The sequence below is a fragment of the Sphaerodactylus townsendi genome, linkage group LG03 (genome assembly GCF_021028975.2).
Source record: "Sphaerodactylus townsendi isolate TG3544 linkage group LG03, MPM_Stown_v2.3, whole genome shotgun sequence".
Classification (NCBI taxonomy): Eukaryota; Metazoa; Chordata; class Lepidosauria; order Squamata; family Sphaerodactylidae; genus Sphaerodactylus; species Sphaerodactylus townsendi.
The window spans coordinates 149,896,537-149,908,842 of NC_059427.1; the positions used below are offsets into that span (position 1 = coordinate 149,896,537).

At 43.8% G+C, this 12,306-nt stretch overlaps 1 protein-coding gene across 1 annotated transcript in view; it reads left to right on the top strand.

The window, feature by feature from the left end:
* The first annotated feature begins 11,547 nt into the window (after positions 1 to 11,547).
* Positions 11,548 to 12,306, top strand: part of BIN2 (bridging integrator 2) — a 36,471-nt gene continuing 35,712 nt past the window's right edge. The window contains exon 1 of the mRNA XM_048487489.1: positions 11,548 to 11,624. The gene's annotated coding sequence lies outside the window, so the exon portion shown is untranslated. The remainder of the gene's footprint in view (positions 11,625 to 12,306) is intronic.

Genomic DNA, 12,306 nt, shown 5'->3' on the forward strand with positions numbered 1-12,306 from the left:
ACGGTAATAAAAGCTTAAAGAAGCTCAAGTCGAAATAAAATAAAGTTCTTGAAAACTTTATTAGCCAACTCTGGGCAGAGACAGGATCAGGAGAGCTCACACAAAATGGCAGTGTGTTCTTACTTTTATAGTATTAATGACAAGTTACATCAAAATGGCAGCAAAGTATACACCCCAAAATGCCCACATCATCAATCAATCATACAAAAGGTGGAGATTTTCCCTGTTCCCACTGTAGTTTGGGGTTGTCCAAAATTCCTACTGGAAGATGTCAGATTTCGCCCTTTTACGTAAAGTGAACTAGAAACCCTTGTTTCCTCTTATCATTAATGTTTCTTGTTGTCCTGTTCCTTAAACAAGGAGTTTGAACATTCCCATAGGCCTTTTCTATTGTTTTAGGAAGAGGGCAACTTTAAAGTATCTGCTGGGTACAACAGGATCTCAAAAACAGTTTAGTTTGCACATTTTGTATAACAGTGAACAAAGGCATATTTGGAGTTTATTTGGCTGAGTTAGCATTATTAGTGAAAGAATAGGTTTGAGGCCTGCATGATTTCTGGTTTGCAGCTTTTATGGTTGCCATCTCTCCATTATAAGGAAAAATAATGGAGGGAAAGAAAAGTTTATCTTTCCTTTATGAATCTAAAATCCTTTCCCCTTTCTCTCATATATTTTCTCTCTTGCTCACACGTTCTTTCACTTGCTGTTTCTTTCTTTTTTTCCTTCTTCCCCTTCTGCGCTTACACTGTCTTCTGCAGAGAATCAGAATTATAGGTAGATGAGGGTGCTACGGTAAGAACTGAGCCTCCATCTTGACACATGTGTTGCATGATGACTGAAAGAGTTCACGTCGAAGTAGGCAGTAGGGAGAAGAAAAGCATGTTTTAAAAAAAACGTGTAAATATATGTTAAAAACCATGTGAATCTTCCCTTTTCTTTGTTGTAATTGATATGAAGCACTGAGATTTATCAATATGAAGTCCCAAGATTTATCATCCACATTTCAGGAAAACAAGTGTAAGCAGTCTGCTTGATTTTTTCAAAAGGTACAATCAAAAATACTGTAGCACCAACATAAACTTTCAACAAGCAGTACATGAGATTAATTATGTCCTCCAGCATAAGGAACTTGCTTAGTAAACTTTTTTTTTCTAACCCTCTATCTCTTCACCCATTATTTGCCATCATGGCAAAATGTACTCTCCAATGTACTATATTTCCTAATAGTAGACATGGGAGAGAATAAACAGGAGAGCACCCAGAGACACTTCACTGGCTACTGTTGGAAAAATTATGATCCCTTGGTCACATCCTGTAAGACAATTAATATATTTTTATATGGCCGGTTTCAGCAATGTTCATAAAAAGCCATATAGATGCAAGGAATTTGGAGAGGTAATAGTGTGGTTTCCTTTAACCTCCCTAAAGCCAATTGTGTTGATCTTTAAATGGAAGCAATTCTGTTTTGTTTTATGAAAATACGTTTTTGTTTTGTTTCTACATGACTGTTGAGAGTACGAAACGGGGTAGGGAAGGGGAGGAAACCACAAAAGGGATGTTCCTAAAGTGAATGAAAAGGGCAAGTTCCTCTCTTATTAGAGCAACTTCAACATAATTTGAAATACTATAAAGATATTTCATCGCCATATTCAAGCCTGCAAAAAGCTAGCTTAATCTTTTTGTGGGATCACTGGGTTGTGCGTTGTACTCATACTATTTCAGGGTTACCAAACCTTGCAAGTCCCAGATAGTTTCAGTTCTACTGAGCCCTGAGGCCCAGATTTGTGAAGTGAGTCAACTGAGCTCATGAATCTGAGACGAGGCTAAATGGGGAAAAGTTCTCAGTGCCTGCAGTTAATCATACCATTTATCTGTTCTTTCTGTGCTAGTTCACTGTGGAAATTCTCCTTCCCCTCCTCCTTCCCCTCAATTCTCCTCATCCCCTCTGTGAGCAGCAGCGGCGTAGGAGGTTAAGAGCTCGTGTATCTAATCTGGAGGAACCGGGTTTGATTCCCAGCTCTGCCGCCTGAGCTGTGGAGGCTTATCTGGGGAATTCAGATTAGCCTGTGCACTCCCACACACGCCAGCTGGGTGACCTTGGGCTAGTCACAGCTTTTAGGAGCTCTCTCAGCCCCACCCAGCTCACAGGGTGTTTGTTGTGAGGGGGGAAGGGCAAGGAGATTGTCAGCCCCTTTGAGTCTCCTGCAGGAGAGAAAGGGGGGGGATATAAATCCAAACTCCTCCTCCTCCTCCTCCTCCTCCTCTTCTTCTTCTTCTTCTTCTTCTTCTTCTTCTTCTTCATACACGAGAGAGAGATTTTGTACCACCCATGGGGGAGCCCTGACTCCCAGATCTTGCCCAAAATGGCATACTCTGAAGGCAATCGGGGCTCTTTTAAGCTTCCAAAGTGGTTCACACACTCTTCTATGGTTCTACAGCTGTCATAAATGTTTGCTGACAGAACTCATAGTTGCTGAGAGACTGATTAAGGTACTGAAGGCAAATACTGTAGGATGGGGCTAAGTTGGTAACTCTGGGTTGGGAAACACTGGAAGATTTTGTGGGTGGAGCCTGAGGGAGCAGAGTTTGGGGAAGGATTTCAATGGGGTATTTTGCCACAGAATTCAGCCTCCAAAAGCAGCCATTTTGTCCAAGGGAACTGATCTCTGTTGTCTGGAGATCAGTTGTAATTCTGAGAGCTCTCCAGGTCCCACCTGAAGATTGGTAACCCTAGGTGGGGCTGACATAACACCGAGCAAATTGCCCCAGACCACTGGGGACTTGAGGAGTATTAGATGCGACTGCTTTCTAGGTCCACCTCAGCAATCCCACCTTTCACACTACATAGAGAATAAGGAACCAATAAGAATCACACACAATATGGAAAATTGGCCTGTTTGTTTTTCTATAATTACTAGCGGGGCCCGGCCACGCGTTGCTGTGGCAATTGTCCTTCTCATCACAGTCTGCAACCCACACAGATGTCCATGCAGGTCCAATGATCCCCAGCATAGCCTTTTGGGGTGGTCAAATGCAATCCCTCTTTCCCTTTTCAATGCACATCGTTATATGGTGCTATCTTGTTTTTTTAGTGTAAGGTAACCCTTTCCATTCCACAACGGAACTGTCCAGAGTGCGAATCCCGTTGTCCATGAGGCTGGTTGACACGCACAGTCCTGGCTTGGGTAAGGCAGAACTGGGGCAAGGAGGCTATCCCAGTCAGGCAGCAGAAATTAGGTCTCTGACCCTGCCATCCTAAGAATACTTTCCTGGGAGGAAGCCTCATTGAATAGACTCTAGCACAGTGTTTTCCAACCTTTTTGACATCACGGTACCCTTGACCTCACTCTTCATATCTCACAGTACTCCTGCCATCCTCCAACCACCTTCCCCTCCCAGTGTCCCTGCTTGCCCCCCACCCACCTTCCCCTCCCAGGGTGAAGGGAAGCATGGGGGTGGGTGGGTGGGAAGTGGCCCCCTGGGCCAGCTCCATATCCTTGCTGGTGCCGGCGGGAGACACCGCAAAAGTGAGGGGGGCTGGTAGCATTGCCACGGTACCCCTGGGACATGCTCACGGCACCCCAGGGTACCGTGGAACCCTGGTTGGGAATCACTGTTCTAGTAGCTTCTGAGTAGATCTTCTTAGGATTGCTCTCTGAACTACAGTTTTTAGCAGGTAACCCAGTGGTGGGATTCAGCCGGTTCGCACCACTTCAGCAGAACCGGTTGTTAAAATGGTGCTTGTAAACAACCATTTGTTAAATTATTTGAATCCCACCACCAGAACCGGTTGTTAAATTATTTGAATCCCAACACTGAGGTAACCGGGTTTTTTATTCCATGAAATGCTTTGTTCACTAGTACCTACCGACCAGTCCATTAATAAGGACATCGCCAGACACAGATCGTTGGCCACCTTATCTGGAAGTGCAAGATAAGCTGCATGATTCTGTGATTCCTGTTCCAATTTTAATCCTATAAATGCATGACAAATAGTATCATCTCCCTGAAGTCCTTCCTACCTCTACAGCCAGAACAATTTCATGGCAGGTTTCTTCTATTTGTGAAAGGCATAGCTACTATTAGCAGCCAATGAAATGGAAAACAAGAAAAAAAAACACCTCAGACCCAATCTGAAAAAAACATGCTAGGAATCCAAAGACGTAGCGAAGTCTGATAGATGCCTGTTAAAATTGATAAAACTGAAACTACCCAGTTCTTTAGCAAAGAAACATAAAACGCAGCAGAGTTATTAAAAAAGGAGTTATCCTTTAATAAAGTTCTAAGTATAAAAAAATCAGGCTACAAAAATATATTTACAAAAAGAGGAAGACAAAAATAGTCATGTGCTGAAAAGCACTGGCGAGCGAACAAGCTTAGAGGAAGAAGAGTTTGGATTTATATCCCCCCTTTCTCTCCTGCAGGAGACTCAAAGGGGCTTACAATCTCCTTGCCCTTCCCCCCTCACAACAAACACCCTGTGAGGTAGGTGGGGCTGAGAGAGCTCCGAAAAGCTGTGACTAGCCCAAGGTCACCCAGCTGGCGTGTGTGGGAGTGCACAGGCTAATCTGAATTCCCCAGATAAGTCTCCACAGCTCAGGCAGCAGAGCTGGGAATCAAACCCGGTTCCTCCAGATTAGATACACGAGCTCTTAACCTCCTACGCCGCTGCTGCTCCTTACACAAATAAGCAAACAAGGAAAAAGGGAGCAATACAGCACAACATACAATAACGCTGCATAAGGAGAGCAAGAGGAGTAAGAGAGTAAGAGGATAGAAAGGAAGGAATGATAAGGAGCATGGAAAAGCTGCACCATAATATGCAGCATTGAAAGTCACCCTCAATTAACCAATTCACTGCCCAGCTGCCCTGCATTAACGTACACCAACCAAATGGTGCAACTATCTTGCTCCTGCAATTACTTAAATATCAAGGCAGGTGTACAACAGGTACTGTCACAAATATTACACCCATGCGTACTCCAACTCACTAGGTGAGTAACATTTCAACAATATCTTACAATCATACATATGCAAGAAAGATTTTTGTAAGTCAGTACACCGTCAGGTATGGCTATAAAACCTCTAGATTAGGTGGGTTTTTTTCGGCAGTCCTTTGTCAAGCCAATAATTGTTGTATAAAAATTCTTTTTCCTTACTCCTCTAGGAGCACAACTGTTTTTTCTTACACTAGATAGTTTCCAAACTGAATTCAAATTTCCCTTGAATGGCTCTTCTTTAAATAGTCCTTCTCTCTGGATCTCAGGATCTCATGTGAGAAAAAACAGTTGTGCTCCTAGAGGAGTAAGGAAAAAGAATTTTTATACAACAATTATTGGCTTGACAAAGGACTGCCGAAATAAAAACCTAATCTAGAGGTTTTATAGCCATACCTGACGGTGTACTGACTTACAAAAATCTTTCTTGTATATGTATGATTGTAAGATATTGTTGAAATGTTACTCACCTAGTGAGTTGGAGTACGCATGGGTGTAATATTTGTGACAGTACCTGCAATTACTTATACAAGGGATGCCAAATATTCTAACAAAAATATCAACGGAAAACTACACATAAAAATCTCAATAGAAATATCTGACATGCTGGGCTGTGGTATATATTGTGATACTTTAGATGTGGTTTTTTTGGATACTGATGTATAGTTTCTATCAGACTCAACTTCTCTGAGTTTCAAAGGCATAGCCCCCCACCCCCACCCGCCATCAGGCAATTTTTTAAAAATGTGGGATATAGTTTTTTTTAAAAAAAACAAAAATAAACAGGATCCTTGCCAAAGTAAAACTTGCAATCTGAATGAACACATCAAGAAGACTTGCAACACAAACAGTCACTCATTACATCGTTCCTGGTGATGCCAAGTATATTACTGCTCCAGCCAGCGTGGTGTAGTGGCTAAGAGCAGGTGCACTCTAATCTGGAGAAACGGGTTTGATTCCCCACTCCACCACTTGAGCTGTGTAGGCTTATCTGGTGAACCAGATCAGCTTGTGCACTCCAACACACGCCAGTTGTGTGACCTTGTCTAGTCACAGTTCTTCGGAGCTCTCTCAGCCCCATCCACCTCACAGGATGTTTGTTGGAGGGGAGGGAAAGGAGATTGTAAGTCCCTTTGAGTCTCCTTACAGGTGAGAAAGGGGGATATAAATCCAAACTCCTCCTCCTCCTCCTCTTCTTCTTCTTCTCCTTCAACTGCAATAACACTAGAAGGGGTTTTGCACTTTTAAGAAGTAATACATTGCCCTCTGCTGTGCAGGAAGACAGATTTAAGAAAATATCTTATGAACAGAGGCTTGGCACTTGCTCATAAGGTGAAACTGAGTCATTAGAGCATATTTTAATTGTGTTTCCTATAATAAGATTCACTTGGAAACTATTAGTCCATTATTGGTAAAGTTTTCAGGCCAGTCAAATAAAACCAGACTTGAAAGGGATCATCAAATGACGTGCCAGGTTGCGAGATTTTGTGCTCAGATTTGTAAAATTAGAAAGTGGGTTTAGATTTTAAAGAAGTATTTTGATTAGAATTTCTGGATTTTTAAATTTCAATACTAGTTAAATTTATTTCATTTTATTCTATTTTATTGGATTTGATATCCCACCCTCCCTGGCCCAGGCAGAGCGACGGAAGCCAGGGAGAAGGTAGTGAACATACATAATTTAGCTAAAATTATATACAATTTATACAATAAACTAGCGGGCCCAGCCACGCATTGCTGTGGCTCAGTCTGGTGAAGTGGAAAAGAAAGAAAAGGGAAAGCGAACAGTTCGAACATGTGTCATTGCACAATGGTTGCAAGGGAGGGGCAAGGGGCCCCTCGCTCCCCTCGCTCCCCTCCCTCACTTCTGTAACCCTTGCATGGCACCCCGCCCCGTCCCTCCCTAACGTTCCCCTTCCTCTGCTAGGGTGGGCGGGCTATGTCCAGGTGGCTATCCCTGTCCCTTTCACTCCCTTCCTTTGCAGGCGAATTACCTAGCTTAAAACACGCTGGGAGGCATGAGCTACATTGTGTTCAAATTTCAGAGCGTTTGGTCCAGCAAACCCCCGGACCCTCCCTTACCTTCCCCTTCCTCCGCTAGGGTGGGTGGGCCATGTCCAGATTGCGGGCCTCATCCCTTTCACTCCAGATGGCAGCGGTTTTCAAGGAAGGCATGGTTGGTTCTGGAGGGTTTTCCGGGCTGTGTGGCCGTGATCTGGTGGATTTTGTTTCTAACGTTTCGCCTGCATCTGTGGCTGGCACCTTCAGAGGTGTATCACAGAGAAAAGTCTGTTTCTCACTGTGTCTAAGTGAGAAGGGAAAGTTTAGTGTGGTATATTGTCCATGTCCCAGGGTGGGGAACCAATCATTAACTGTTTGGGTGGAACTTGCTATGCAAAGGTGTGGTTGAGTGCATTGGATTGCGGGTGGGGTTATCAGTCCATTTCTTAAGTACTGGGAGTCAGGGCCTGCTAATCTTCAAAGTCTCTTCTTTCTTATTGAAGTTGTTCTGATGTTTGTGAATTTCAATGGCCTCTCTGTGCAGTCTGACACAGTAGACTTCTGAATTGTCCAAAATTTCAGTGTTCTCAAATAAAATGTTATGTCCAGTTTTGTTTAACACATGTTCTGCAACTGCAGATTTTTCAGGATGGTTAAGCCGACAGTGTCTTTCGTGTTCCTTATTACGGGTCTGAATTCTGCGTTTTGTGGTTCCTATGTAGACCTTTCCACAGCTACAGGGTATGCGATATACTCCTGCAGAAGTGAGGGGGCCTCTCTTGTTCTTTGCTGAGCGTAGCATCTGCTGTATTTTCCTGGTGGGTTTGAAAATGGTTTGTAGGTAATGCTTTTTCATCAGTTTCCCTATTTGATCTGTGATTCCTTTGATGTATGGTAGAAATATTTTTCCGGTGGGGGGCTGTTTCTCCTCAGTCCTCTGGGTTTCTCTTGGCCTTAAAGCTCTTCTGATTTCTGTTGTGGAGTAGCCATTAGCCTGCAGAGCCCAGTCTAGATGGTTGATTTCATCAGGGAGGAGGTGAGGTTCACAGATTCGTTTTGCACGATCTGTCAGAGTTTTGATCATGCCCCTTTTCTGTTGTGGATGATGATTGGAGTTTTTATGTAGATACCAGTCTGTGTGTGTCGGTTTTCTGTATACTGTGGGGCCCAATTGGTGGTTGGGTCTGCGAAAGACCAAGACATCTACAAAAGGCAGCTTCCCTTCTTTTTCAGTTTCCATGGAAAATTGGATCTTTGGGTGGATGCTGTTAAGGTGGTTCAGAAAATTCAGCAGTTCCTCCTCACCATGGCTCCAGATTGTAAAAGTGTCATCCACAAATCGGAACCAAGTTGCAGGTTTCCTGGGTGCTGTTTTGAGGGCTTCTTTCTCAAAATGTTCCATGTAAAAATTGGCTATCACTGGGCTGAGGGGGCTTCCCATGGCCACGCCATCGGTCTACTCATAATAATCATTGTTCCATTGGAAGTAGCTGGTGGTTAGGCAGTGTTGAAATAAAGCTGGCCGAACATCTGGCCGAACATCTGGCCGAAAAGTGCAAGTGTGTCTTTCCCTGGAACTTTGGTGAACAGTGAGACAACATCAAAGCTGATAAGTCTGTCGCTAGGGTTGAGATGGAGATTGCTAATTTTCTCGATGAAGTGGGCTGAGTCTTTAACATAATGCGCCGTGTGTCCAATGTGGCTTTGTAACTGTGAAGTCAAGAATTTTGCCAGTTCATATGTGGGGGAACCAATTGCACTCACAATAGGTCTGAGTGGGATGGATTCCTTGTGGATTTTGGGGAGTCCATATAACCGGGGTGGAAAGAGCTTCCTGATTTGCGAGAGTCGTTGGCATGTGTCTGTGGTTGAATGGAGGAATAGCTCTTAATCAATGTGATGATTTTCTTGAAGTTGGAGTCTTGTTTCAGTTTTTTTTTGTATGTTGTGGGATCAGGAGTTCTCTGATTTTTTTCTTTATATTGTTCAGTGCTTCATGATTACTGTTGCATTTCCCTTGTCTGCTGGAAGTGTGATATTTCTGGATCTGAGCTGAGATTCTTAATAGCATTTCTTTCCTTTCGTGTAATATTACTGGGGGGAAGTTTTGCTTTTCGCAATATTCTTGCTGTTTCTCCTCTTAATTCCTCTGCTTGCTCTTCTGGAAGATGCCGGATGGCTGATTCTACATTTGCAATGATGTCTTCCACGGGAACTCTGGTGGGAGTAACAGCAAAATTGCCTCTCTTGGCCAGGATAGATGTTTCATCACTGGAAAGATGCCGTTCAGTCAAATTTAAAATAATTCTTGAAGTGTCCAATGAAGGTTTCTGTTGGTGCTGATGTTTTTGGATTTTGCTGAATTTCTGCTTCTGTCTTTTTGTGTGGCTGGCAATGTCTTTCTCCATTTTTCTGTAGGCGAGGTTGTCAATTTTGTCCCAGTCCTGGCTTCTCATTTTTTGACTGATGTGGATGTGGAGAAGTAGTAACACCTTGTCTATGGCTGCAAGTTCTTTGTGGGTGGTGTGAATTCTCTCACGTGCTAATACACATTCCAGGCGGTCATATATATGGTTAGCTTGTGGGGATTTGAAAGTCCTTTTTGCTTTGAGAAAGGCTGGAATAGTCTGGAATAGTCTGGAATAGAAGGCATGGTTGTTTCCCTTGTATCAGAGGGTGTTGCTTTGACGGCCAGCAGATGGCGCTGTTGCGGAACAGAACTGTGGTTCCAACTGTCACAGGTGTGGCATGTACACAGTAACTGGCATAGTTGTGACATGTACACAACAGAAGGTGTGAAAACAGTATGGAAACCTGGCTGCACGCGAATGCGACGTGTGAAAATTTCAAAGCAATCGGTCCAGTAGTTTGGGAGATTACCTGTCAGCAGAAAAACGCACTGATAGATTTTTATAGTTAAAACATTCAAACATAAACATAATTTCTATTCATATAAGGAAAACTGATGTTTATATTTTATATATACCAGATACTAAAATTTCTATTCATATAAGGAAAATGGATGTATATATTTTATATTTTGTATTTTATACATACTAGATACTAACCTTAATACTAACCTTAATAAGATGAAAATGATGGTGTTAGTCGCTGACTGTAAATTAATAAACTGAACTGAACCACTGCTAGTGCAATAGCTGTTCATAGAAATCCAGTTCTCCAATTTTACTAAAATATAGTGGCCCATTATGCATAGAATGCTTACCTCAGGACTCTTCTCTGCACAGTGGGCTCTCCTCACAGTTCTCTGTTTACACATGAGGTGTCACTTCCTTCTTTCCCTGGAGTTTTTCTATAGAGAGTTCTGCATGCCTGATTTTCTTAACTCTGCCTATCAAGTGATTCTTAAAGGCAGAGATCTCATTACACCTGGTAGTCAAGACTGCTAGCTTAGGCTCATTCCGCACACGCAAAATAATGCACTTTCAAGCTGCTTTCACAACTGTTTTTGCCATTCCGCACAGCTTCAAAGAGCCCTGAAAGCAGCTTGAAAGTGCATTATTCTGCGTGTGCGGAATGAGCCTTAGTCTTTTAAGCTGCACTTATACTGATTTTACTGTTCCAAAAGTAATCCTCCCTTCCTCCCCTCCCCCTCACCTCCGCCAATGAAACAGGCAAAGCAATTCCATGGATCACAAGCTGCTGAAGAAGGGAACTGTCTTAAAGCAGATATCCTCCCCCCCTCCCCTCCTACCCCTTCCCCTCCACACAACACTTCCTGCTACTGGTGCTGCTGATGCTGGAGGACAGAGGCTTTTTATTTCCAAACTCTCTTTATATTGATATTTCAAAATATCAAGAGAATTAGAGGCTGGGGTTGTGTGAGTGAGATTTTTTTCTGTTACTTGAATCTGCCAGCAACATAGAAGGGGGGGGGGGCAAGGAGGAAGTCGTGCAAAACGGCACAAGGGAGAGAGAAGGCTGGCCGTGGGTTGAGGGAAGATCTCCAGGTCAAAGCTGTGCTCACTGGCAAACTTCCCCTCTCTGGCAGCAAGCAAATTAAAAGTCATGCTAAAAGTGGTCTCTCTTGCAGAGGAGAGAATGGAAAATGAAAGCAGGGTTTGAGGAAACAGGTCTGTACAAGAAATCTTGCTGCAACAGACATTCACCCCCATCACACAGCAAGCACATTGTGTATAATAGTCTCTATTTGTCCTATAGATTCTAGTACTGATCCAGTGGTGTAGCGCCCACGGGGCGGGGGGAGGCTCAACACCCCAGACGCATCCTGGTGCAGAGGCGTGGCTGGGGCGGGGGAAGGTGTAGTGGGGGTGGGGCGGCGCCATGTCAGGAGCGCAGGGAGCGTGCGTGCCCTGGGTGCAGTTTCCCCTCGCTCCTCCCCTGTACCGACCACAGTTGGAAATGGAACGCTGGTCTAGATGGGCCATTTTTATCATTTGATTCTTGCTCCACTAATCTTTTACAGTCTCTGGTTGGGTCTAAGAATATATTTTATTCACTAAATGTTTAAAGGAAGAACGATTTCAATCCGCTATTATCATCTTTCTTTCCTATTCTGCACAGGTTTTGCAGAAACTGGGGAAAACAGTGGAAACGAAAGATGAACAGTTCGAGCAAAGCACATACAATTTTCAACAGCAACAGGTTGTATCTAATGAAAGAGTGAGAGGAAATGCTGGGGGGCTGGGTATGGGGAGAAATAAGCAGGACTTGGCATTATCTGCTCCAGAAAAGGTTCATGTGATCCTACCTTCCCCTCCTACCTTGGGAAATGCACAGCTACCAATTGAGAAACCATCGGTGCAGGAGAATGGCTGTGTTTTTTATGATGTGAACAACTTCTTAGACCAGACCTGGGCATTATACGGCCCGCGGGCCACATCCGGCCCGCCGGATGACCCTGACTGGCCCCCCTGCCGTGCTGGGGAGCGAGGCATCTTTGAAAGCCCCACAAAAGCCGGTTGCCTTGGCTGCCGGCTTCTGTGAGGCTTTCAAAAGCGCCCCCCTGCCTTTTGGCCCAGCCCTCCACAATATTTTCTGTTTCTTATGCGGCCCCATGGAAAAAATAATTGCCCACCCCTGCCTTAGACCATCCTTTAGAACTTGAATGACGCCAGGATGCTCAGAACAATCCCTCCCGCCCTTTGAGACTGATTTCTCGGAATATAGCAGGATGGAAGAGCAAAGAGTTTAATCCTGAGCTTTTAAATTTTCTTAGGCTCTTTCCGCACACGCAAAATAATGCACTTTCAAGCTGCTTTCACAACTGTTTTTGCCATTCCGCACAGCTTCAAAGAGCCCTGAAAGCAGCTTGAAAGTTCATTAT